The 11,160-nt window shown below is 37.8% G+C and overlaps 1 pseudogene; it reads right to left on the minus strand.

Annotated features, from left to right (window-relative positions):
- Positions 1-8,440: 8,440 nt before the first annotated feature.
- On the minus strand, positions 8,441-9,358 carry LOC143664430 (CKLF-like MARVEL transmembrane domain-containing protein 6 pseudogene; annotated as a pseudogene).
- Between the last annotated feature and the right edge of the window lie 1,802 nt (positions 9,359-11,160).

Raw genomic sequence — 11,160 nt, forward strand, 5'->3', positions numbered from 1 at the left:
GCAAGTTCATAAAACCCCATTGTAAAAGTCAACCCATTTCTGGTATATTGCAACTTGTCAGCTGTAGCAAACCAAAATACATGGCTTCCAAGATTGACTTTAGCTCATCTGCCCTTATCTGGAACACTAAAACTTAATGATGTGGAAAACTCAGTGAAAATTTGCTCCAGCATCCCAAAAGTGAAGGAAGAAGATGGCAATGAAGCCATTGTCTGTATAATGAACATAAATATAAAATATAAAGTGAAGTCAATGTACCTGAGAAGGATTACAGACAAGGAAGGGCAAGGGAGGAGAGGAGGTAAGCCACCCTTGGGTATCATAGGGAAGGAAGAAAGCAATTAAGATGTGGGAATTTGAATTTCAAAATATTCCACTTACAGCTGCCCACTGTGGTGCATAGTAAATTTAATTTTTGTTACCTAAATTCAGCCTTCTGTTCTTACTCTGATAAGCCCTATGCTAAGAAGTAGCTTGTGGGATGCAAGTGGTTTGACTTTTGGGCCTGGTGTCCTGAGGCATCCTAAGAATGTCATTCCCACATACAGAGAGTGAAGAGAGAGGATAAATGAAGCACTGATAGCAGTACAGTGACAGAGTGGGGAGAATACATTTTGCTTTTTTAGTGACATTTGTTACAGCGCATTTATGTTTCCTCTTTTTCCTTGTTTTCACTTTTGCTAGATTGGTCACTTTTTTATTTTTTGTCTCCTGCTGATAACTTAAAATTTCTCTTACAGAGTTCTGCTGGTTAACATCCTAGAAATAATAATATTTCATTATATTTCTCAACTGATATAACAAGTTTAAATAATTTTACTACCCCAAATAATTTATTCCACAGACATTAAATGGAAGTAATGACATGGAACCCTGTCTCCACTGATTGTACAGGAGTGGGTGGGCACAGTGGAGACCTCTGTGAGTGGAGAACAGTTTCTGGTCCGAGGCCTCACTGGGTGAGTGTAGGGAGACTGGAGAGCAGCCAGAGGGTAAATACGAGACTCGGTGTGTTTAGACGGCCTCAGTTTTTCTGCAACCTTTTATTACCTACTTTTTCTTTCATCTCTGCTGTATCATCTAATCTTGTGGTTATTATTTTTCTTACATTCTTAAACTTTTTATTTTGAAATAATTGCAAACTAATAGGACAGTTGCAAAAACAATACAAACCTTATACGGAGAGCTTCAACATATCCCCACACATTCCAGATACTCAGACCCACCAATTACAACACGTGACACCTTTACTGTATTGTTCCTTCCTTCCTTCCTTCCTTTCTTCCTTCCTTCCTTTCTTCCCTCCTTTCCCTTCCTTTCTTCCCTTTCCATCCATCCATCTATTTTCAGAGCATTTGAAAGCATGTTGCACAATCTTACTCCTTAAAAATGTAGTAATACTTCTACTTAAATTCCCAAGACAAGGACGTTCCCTGATGCAGCCATCTGAAGTACAGTCACTGAGTTCCAGTAATTTAACATTGATATAATGTTTATAGTCTATATTCCAATTTTTCTTCTGTCCTAATAATGAATGTCCTTTTGAGTCTTTTCTCCTCAATTCTTAGATCCCACTAATATCAGGTACTGCATTTATTTCTCATTATCTCTTTAGTTTCTCTTTCTTTTTTTTTAATTGTGGAAATGTATGACATAAATCTTCCTAGCCCAGTCCTCCATTGTATAATAACGTGAATCATATTCACACTGTTGCAGTAGTCTCACCACCATTAATTTCTAGAACTTTCCCTTCACCCCACATGGAAACCCTACATTCAGTTTGCATTAATTCCCCATTCTTCCTGCTCTCCACTCCTGGTAACCTGCACTCTACCTTCTTTCTCTTTGAGTTTCCATATTCTCTGATAATTTATTTGTGGCTACTATGAGGCTTAAACTTAACATCTTAAATCTATAACAATCTCATTTTCTTTGGTACCAACTAAACTTCAATAGCATACGCAAGCTACTCCCTATACCCCTACATTCTACCACCTTGATGCAGTTCTTGTGGAAAATTGAGTACTTATACATTATGAGTCCAAACCATTGATTTATGCATTTTATGCATTTCCCTTTTAGATCCTGCAGGAAGTAAAGTGGATGTACAAATCAAAAGTACAATCATACTGGTATTTATTTTTACCCATGCCATTGTCTTTATCAGAGACCTTTATTTCTTCATATAGGCTTCAGTCAATTGTCTAGTGTTCTTTCCTTTTGTTCTGGTTTCCTAGCTGCCAGAATGCAACACACCAGAGATGGATTGGCTTTTAATAAAAGGGGATTTATTTCATTAGTTCTTCAGAGGAAAGCAGCTAACTTTCAACTGAGGTTCTTTCTTATGTGGGAAAGCACAGGGTGATCTCTGCTGGCCTTCTCTCTGCCTCTGGGTTCCAACAACTTTCCCTGGGGTGATTCCTTTCTGCACCTCCAAAGGCCTGGGCTGAGCTGTGAGTGCTGAGATGAGGAATGCTGAGCTGCTTGGGCTGTGCTACGTTGAGCTCTCTCATTTAAGCACCAGCCAATTAAATCAAATATCATTCATTGCAGCAGGCACACCTCCTAGCCAACTGCAGATGTAACCAGCAACAAATGAGGTACACACGCCATTGGCTCATGTCCACAGCAATAGATCTAGGCACCTTCACCTGGCCAAGGTGACAACTGAATCTAAGTACCACACCTTTCAACCCACAGAACCCCCTTAAGTATTTTTCGTAGGGCTGGTCTAGTGGTGGTGAACTCCCTCAGCTTTTGTTTATCTGGGAATGTCTTAATTACTCTTGAGTTTTTAAATAAAGTTTTGCCAGATACAGAATTCTTCATTAGTAGGGTTTTCTCTTTCAGCTTTTTAAATATGTCTTCCCATTGCCTTCTTGCCTTCATAAATTCTAGTGAGGAATCAGCATTTAATCTTATTGAGGCTTCTCTGTATGTGACACATTGCTTCTCACTTGTGCCTTTCGGTATTCTCTCTTTATCTGTCATTCAATAGTTTGTTTATAATGTGGTGCCGTGTGGCTTTGTTTGGATTTATCTTTTTTGGGGTTCACTGAGCACCTTGGATGTATACATTCATGGCTTTTGTTAAATTGGGGAGTTTTCAGTCATTCTTTCATTGAATAGTCTCTCTGCAACTTTCCCTCTTTCTTCTTCTGGGACTATAACAAAACATACATTAGTATGCTTGCTGGTGTCCACAGGCTCCTTTGTGTACTTTTCTTTATTCTCTCTTGTTTCTGCTCCTCACACTGGATGATTTCAATTGTCTTATCTTCAAGTTCTCTGATTTCTTCTCCTACCAGCTCCAATCAGCTGTTGAATCCCTCTAGAGAATTTTTAAAATTCTGTTACTGTGCCTTCAATCTTTTTTTGGTTCCTTTTCAAATTTCCATCTCTCTCAGTACTCTCTTGGTGTTCGTTTACTGTTTTCCTGATTTCCATGAATTCTTTTCTCATGTTTTCCTTTAGCTCTTTGGACATATTTATGACCATTTTTTTTATTGATTAAAAAAAATTAACAAAACATTTAGAAATCATTCCATTCTACATATACAATCAGTAATTCTTAATATCATCACATAGTTGCATATTCATCATTTCTTAGTACATTTGCATCGATTTAGAAAAAGAAATAAAAAGACAACAGAAAAAGAAATAAAACGATAATAGAGAGAGAAAAAAAAAACTATATGTACCATACCCCTTACCCCTCGCCTTCACCTACCACTATTTCAAACTGAATTTATTTCAACATCTGTTCCCCCTGTTATTTATTTTTATTCCATATGTTTTACTCTTCTGTTGATATAGTAGCTAAAAGGAGCATCAGACATAAGGTTTTCACATTCACAGAGTCTCATTGTGAAAGCTATATCATTGTTCAATCATCATCAGGAAACATGGCTACTGGAACACAGCACTACATTTTCAGGCAATTCCCTCCAGCCTCTCCACTACATCTTGAACAACAAGGTGATATCTACTTAATGCGTAAGAATAACCTCCAGGATAACCTCTCGACTCTGTTTGGAATCTCTCAGCCATTGACACTTTGCCTCATTTTACTCTTCCCCTTTTTGGTCGAGAAGATTCTCTCAGTCTCTTGATGTTAATTCTCAGCTCATTCTAGGGTTTTTCTCCGTCCTTTGATGCTGAGTCTCAGCTCATTCCAGGATCTTTGTCCCACATTGCCAGGAAGGTCCACACCCCTGGGAGTCATGTCCCATGCAGAGAGGGGGAGGGTGGTGAGAATGCTCATCATATTGGCTGGAGAGAGAGGCCACATCTGAGCAACAAAAGAGGTTCTCTTGGGGGTGACTCATAGGCCTAAATTTTAAGTAGACTTGACCTATCTTTTGTGGGTTTAAGTTTCATTGAACAAACCCCAAGACTGGGGGCTCAGCCTATAGCTTTGGTTGTCCACACTGCTTGTGAGAATATCAAGAATTCAACTTGGGGAGGTTGAATTTCTCTCCACTCTCACTCTTCTGGGATTCATCGGGGGATCACTCTGGACAAACCAACAAAAACTCATGTGCTACCTGAGATTCCAAGTACTTATGACATTCAATCAAACTATCTACATGAGTTATATTAGGAAATGCTCTAGTCAAAATCTGAATTTTGTAACAAACATTTTTTGCTTTAGTCTCACACATAATGTGACATTTTAAAGTATTAGATATCATCTATTTTCAGCACCCTGCAATAATGACAATCCTTTGTTCTTCCTCATGCAAAAACATTTTTAAAATTTGTGCACTGTACATTTCACTATTATTATACACTCTAGGCATTCCTAGATTATACCATCTCGATCTTTAACATCTGTCTTTCTTTCTGATTACATTTATGTCCCCAGCCCTCCTCCCTCTATCATTCTCACATGCAGCTTCATTCAATGCTTTAACATAATTACATTACAATTAGGTAGTATTGTGCTGTCCATTTCTGAGTTTTTGTATCCAGTATGACCATTTTTAAAAGCCTTTTTCTGGAATATCTCATGTCTAATCCTCTTCACTGATGACTTCTAATGCTGTATTCTTCTCCTTTGCCTGGGCTATCTCTTCCCACTTCTTTCAATGTTTTGTAATCTTTTGTTGAAACCTTGTCATTTTGATATTTTAGTGCATTATCACTGGAATTTATACCCTAAAGCATCTATCTATTCCTTAAGCTTGTATCCATCTAGTGTTCTGACAGACCTTCTTTGAATTCCTGGAGGTAACAAAAAAGAAGAAGGAGAAAAAGGAGTAGGAGAAGAGGTCAAAAAGAAATATTTTTCTTGGTCTTTGCAAATTGACCAGTGGGAGTGTGCATACAATGAATTTGGAGAATATCTCCAGGCCAAAGCATAGGAGCCTTTCTGATCCTTTCTGTATATGTGTCTTGTTTTAGGCATGTATGCGTGGCCCTGAGAAATCCTCCTTTTGCAAAGAAATGAATGTTCCTTCTTTCCTAAAACAGTTTCCTCACTGTCCAAGTACTGCATTGTATATCCTACAGCCAGCCAGTAAATTCCTTTTCCCAAGCAGCACAGCTTGACCATTCTCCTACGATGTTATTTCTGCAGGAAAGCTCAGTAAGCTATTTTCTACATGCAGGGCAAGTTCTGGGACAGCAATTCCTCCAGGTCACCATCAGATATACAGGCTGGCAGTATGTGTATGAGGGTTACTCAGCTTTCTACAGAACCTGGACCAGGGGTCTGCTCTGCGGGTGGAGATAACTGGCTATGCTCTGAGTCAGAAAGGGTTAGGAGGGGCCAGCCAGCGTGCCAGGAGATCCTCCTGCTTTTAAGTGGCTATTTCTTGATTTGGTGCTTGCCCTATTAATGTAGTCCTTTAACTGTTTTCTGGAGCTTTTAGAAAGATGTCTGCTAGTTCTTGCTGATTGTTCGAAGTATACGTTAATAGTGGGGCCCTGAAGCATCTCTCCCTGCCATCTTCATTGGAGTGGGTTTGTGATTAGTCATTCTTTTTTTTTTTTTTAATGTTTTAATAAAATGAATTTATTTAAAAGGAAGATTATAAAATTTGACATTAAGAAAGATAAAAAAGACCCACAGGATTTAAACTGACAAATACAAAAGTGATTGGCTATAAACAATGTACAAATACATATCCCATTCCCCAAACAGAACATAATTTAAGAATAGCGATTATAAAACTTTTATATCATAATATTTCCCTTATAATTCTTAAGAACCGTTCTAAACATTGTATTTGTATGAAAAACAAACCAAATTTACCAAGTGCTATTAATAAAAAATGATTTTAAATGTACTGTTGTCTTTTTCTGTTAACAACAGTTTTTTTAGTCCCAAGTTTTGTTTGAACTTTTTATTTACCATAACGGTCCAAACTTACTGAGTTTATTGAGTCTGCCCTTTTCTGTACACAACGGTGGGTTTTGGTCCCATGTTTTACTTCACCAAACTACCTTTTTTACTCCTAATTCCTTCCACAATACAATAGTAAGAAGGAGGCTAACCAGCCACATCCTAACAGTGTGAAGGAAGGTTCTAGAGTGACCAAAATCATCAATGAACATAATATCCTTCTGAAAAGGAAAGGATTAAGTGGACAATTAAGAGACCCACTGCTGCAACAATAAAACAACTGGAGGAGAAACCTCAAAACAAAAAGAGATTAAGTTCAATGCCAACATGATATGTGTGAGGTCAGCTGAGGATATGTCTATCAAACTCAACTAAGCCCAATGCATAGGCAGGGACCCTGAGGTAGCCCAGATGGTTTGTTGTGAATTCCAGCTGGATCTAGATGACATTTAAAAGGACAACGATATGGTTTAATGAGAAATTTCAGAACTTGCTCACCACAAACTAGTTATCTTTGAACCAGTCTTTCTTTTCAAACCCAATATCCAAACAATTTATCATCTCTTAGATGACATGCCCAGTAAAAACTATTCATGATGGGTGACATTACCATTAACACTAGCATCCAAGCTCTGATACAAATTGATAAGGTCTTGAGTCAGTAAACAGAGCAAAAGCTGTATCTGGCCTTATTGACCAATTTCTGACAACCATATTAGCCACATTCATGTAGGTGAAACCTGTCTACAATACACAAATGGCAGATAATAAAAAGGATAGCATCATTAAATCATATCATTGGGAACGTGCTTCCACTATTTCAGTGGAATCCTTGAATATCCTTGCCCAGAGACTTCCACCAAAGTACTGAAGGACTTGATGCATGGACTCATCACTTACTAGTGAACAAAAATCTAGAAGGGGAAGAATGGTCTAGTCTGTGAACCACTCAGTCAGAAACGCCTGATTCCAAGTGCCCTATCTGTTGGGTGTATGACAGCCTGCTAGCAACAGACAATCCTTCCAAATTATCAAAACTTGTGATGAAATCTCTTGAGTGGTTTGACTACTCTTTTATACCATCAACAAAATTAATCTGGACAGGATTCTCCTGGCTACTTACTTTCTTCTCTTCAGAGAGAAACTACAGTAATGCTTGTGTGAGAACAAGGATCCAACAGATCTTCTTGTACAGTCTATGCTGCACACATTCTGACAATAAGAAAGAGTGAGAGCCAGAGGTACATCTCTGCCAGATGATGACACACCATATGGATCATTATGATAAGGAGACGGAAAAGGAAGCATGAGCATCTTCAATAGATGAAAAAGACCACAATGACTGACTTCTTACCTGGGGTTTTAAAAAGACGACTGGGTCCAAAGAAAACACTAAAGAGAGCTTAGCAGAGCTGTCCTAATTTAAGTAGAAATAATCAGATGCCAACTGCCAACATGGGAATAGACCATTTTCTAAATCATAGCATGAATTCATCTCTTCAGATACATGGGAAGTAGCTGAAGTCTGCTTTTATAGTTACTTTCACTGTATTGGGCAAAAGATTTATCTTTCTTATCTTTGGTCCTTAGACCTGATATCAGTCTGTTCAATTTTTCTATGTTACATTATACAACAATTTTTTTAAATCTATATTATCAGCAATGAAAGTGCAGCATAAACATGGAGCTGCTTATGCTGTTGTTTTTACATACATAAAATACCAACATTTCCCATATATATTTGATTTTAGGCTATACAAAGGTCTTATAAAAAGTTAGTCATAATTATCCTCTAATGTCACAATGTAATTTTAAGGCCGAGTAAGATACAGTAAAGCTTGGGTATTAAATTTTAAGGAAAAAAAGCCTAGACCAACATTTTGAATACTGATCTCTTAAGCATACATTAAATGTCAGTGACCAGAACATAATCTAATCATTATCTATTCCGTTTCTTTTACTAATAAAGAAACTTATAACTAAACAAGTTAATTTAAAAATGAAAAATTTCTAATAGGACAAGCAAAACCATGCTGCTTATACAGCTACAAAGCACAATTTGGAAGCTAAGCCTTGTAAAACGTTCTAAAAGAATGACAGCAGAATTTATCATCAGTTATTCCATATGATTTAAAGAATTATCCTTCCCACTCCACCTCCAAAAACATCATCACTTAAGATAAGTTTCAACCATTACAAAAAAAAAATTATAAACAAAAGCCCCTCCAGGCAAAATTGGTGGTGACTGACATACAGTCCAAATACTAATCATTACTGCCTTCCTGCCCTTCCCCTTACGCTTCAAAAGAAGTGGTTTAAATTACACAAATTCTACAAGAACTTCTGCCAGGGCATGGGCATCATGCAAAGTTGCTACCTTATGTAGCAGTCTTCAAGCATTAAGTGGTTCAGTGACGGCTTCTGACCTATTGGTAGTCTCAGGTTTTCTCAGCTGGGACTTGTGTCGTTTTTCACAATGCATAATGAAAAAGTCAATGAGAAACATAAAGCTTGCCAAAAATCCAAACACAATTGCAGCGATTTCAGCCGAGGTCTTGTCATGTGTGGCAACAAAAATGATGGATGCCAACAAAAACACACATCCTGTTCCCAAAGTAATATAAAAATCCGATGATTTTACTTTTACATTTTCGACTCTGTCATAAACTGGAGTACAATACACAATCACTATAAGGAGACTGAGAAGAAAGGCACTGCAGCTCACAAATTCAAAAAAAGTAAAGTCCTCCACACAAAGTACATTGTGATACAACTTCTTCACAGATAAAGGCCAGCAGAGACAGCAACAGCTGCTAGCCTTTGAGCACCCACCGATGCCACGAGAGCCGACCAGGGGAGAAGTAGGAGGCAAGCCCTCTCCGGGCGCCCCTGGCGGGGCCCGGGTTCTCCTCCGTGGTGGGCCCGTAAACCGCTCGGTTCTCCATCGCCCAGGTGCTGGGAACTCCTCAGCCCCAGAGACAGGGTCGCGAACTCGGTTAACTCCAGGAGAAGTCCCTGATTAGTCATTCTTATGGTCTGCTAAAAAAATGACTTCTTTGTCTTTTGTGTGCTTTGATCTTTATCCTCTCCTTGGAGTTTCAAATTTCTCAAAACTTCTAGAGTTTTAGATAAATTTCTTTCTATCTACTGGATGTCTTTCAGGAATTCCCCATTTTTCTGGGCTTGCTGTGTCACTCTTCCAGCTTTCCAGCTCAGCTATGAATTAGACTTCATATTTAATGTGTAATTTCAGTCACATTTGATGAGGAAGTTTAGGTCATCATACTTGGCCATTGTGATTTCCATGATAACATCAAAAGGAAGAACTTGATTGGGTATGTTAGAAAGTAGATAATTGAGGTTTATTTATATTTTTGAGAATTGCAATAGGTACAGAGATTTACCAAAAGTTTCTAAAGATAGTATGTAATAGTTCAAATTTGAAAAATATAATTCACACATATGGATTTGCTCAATGCAAATGCAACACAAAATTTTAGGAGACGTCATTTGAAAATAATTGTCGCTACAGGAGTCACTCAAGGGAAGGATGCTAATCCTTATGACTTCTTGCATTTATTATTTTCTTCTGTTCGGTTGTTTTTCCTTGTCTCTGGATGACAAACATGCAGCTCTGTCAACCATGCCTCTATCTTCTCTCAGTCTCTTTTTCTGTCGTCTACGCTGTCATGATTCATTTAGTTCTCCCTTTGTTCTTTTTCATTGCTGGGCTGGAGTCCGGTGAATGTGGAGCTTGGTGCACACCAGTGTGCATTTACACAACAGTTCACCACCCACTGTTCCCTGTCAGTAACTGAGGGAGGAAAGGAGAAACTAACAGGAACCAGAGTTGATGTGGCACACCAAGTTAATGAAGTGGAGGAACATGAAGATTCAGGGGGTGAAGGAAGTTTCACCCCAAGGATTATAGAAATAAGCACTCTGAATTGAACCACTTCCCAATTCTCTTTTGATGCAAAATTCTTAAAGCATCTGGAGCTGTGTACAAAAGCCACAAAGTAATTAGAGAATTAATGGAAACAGACACATTTTGCCACAGGAGGAAGAGACTCAGGGGAATGGAAAAATTGATAGAAAGATTGTTGTGAATATTAAAAAGAATGAGGAAAGAGAAAAAGAAGGGAAAATTAATGTCCCCAAAAGTAATTAAATGTAACTGTAGAGGTAAAAATTTCATATAACAAAATTGTATAATCAAGAGCCATAAGTCAATATAGCAGGTATAACCATCTATGCATACCAATACCAACCTAAATAAAGCTATCTCTGCTGATGCAACAGTTTAAATATATTTTAATCTTTTTTAGCAACTAGTACAATAATTCATGTACTTGTTAAGATATTTTGATAAACATTTAAGGGGTGGGAACATCTCAGATTAGTAAAATTTGAGTAATACGTTACTAATAGTATTAGTAATAGGTTAAAAAGTAAACCTATTTATAGGTGAAAGAGGAACAACTCTGTAAGATAAAATGTGGGGGGAGGAAAGTGGATGGATGCTGATTGTTGCAAGAGGAAGAGTCAAGAAAAGGGATAGCATGGCTAAAGGAAGACTTCATGAGAACGGACTTATCTAGCAAGGGTTCATCAATTTGTTAGTTACTGCAGTTGTTTATGTCCTTTCCTCTGGGTACCTTTAAAATTTTTAAGCAAGCTTGTAATTGTTCACCAATCCTTTTTGTAAATGGATTGTCTTCACAGAAGTTTAAAGCTTTGTGTAAAGCAGCGAAATTTATAAAGAAAATCAAAATGCTTTGGCAGGTCTGAAGCTTAAAACCTTAGCAAAT

The sequence above is a fragment of the Tamandua tetradactyla genome, chromosome 20 (assembly GCF_023851605.1).
Source record: "Tamandua tetradactyla isolate mTamTet1 chromosome 20, mTamTet1.pri, whole genome shotgun sequence".
NCBI lineage: Eukaryota > Metazoa > Chordata > Mammalia > Pilosa > Myrmecophagidae > Tamandua > Tamandua tetradactyla.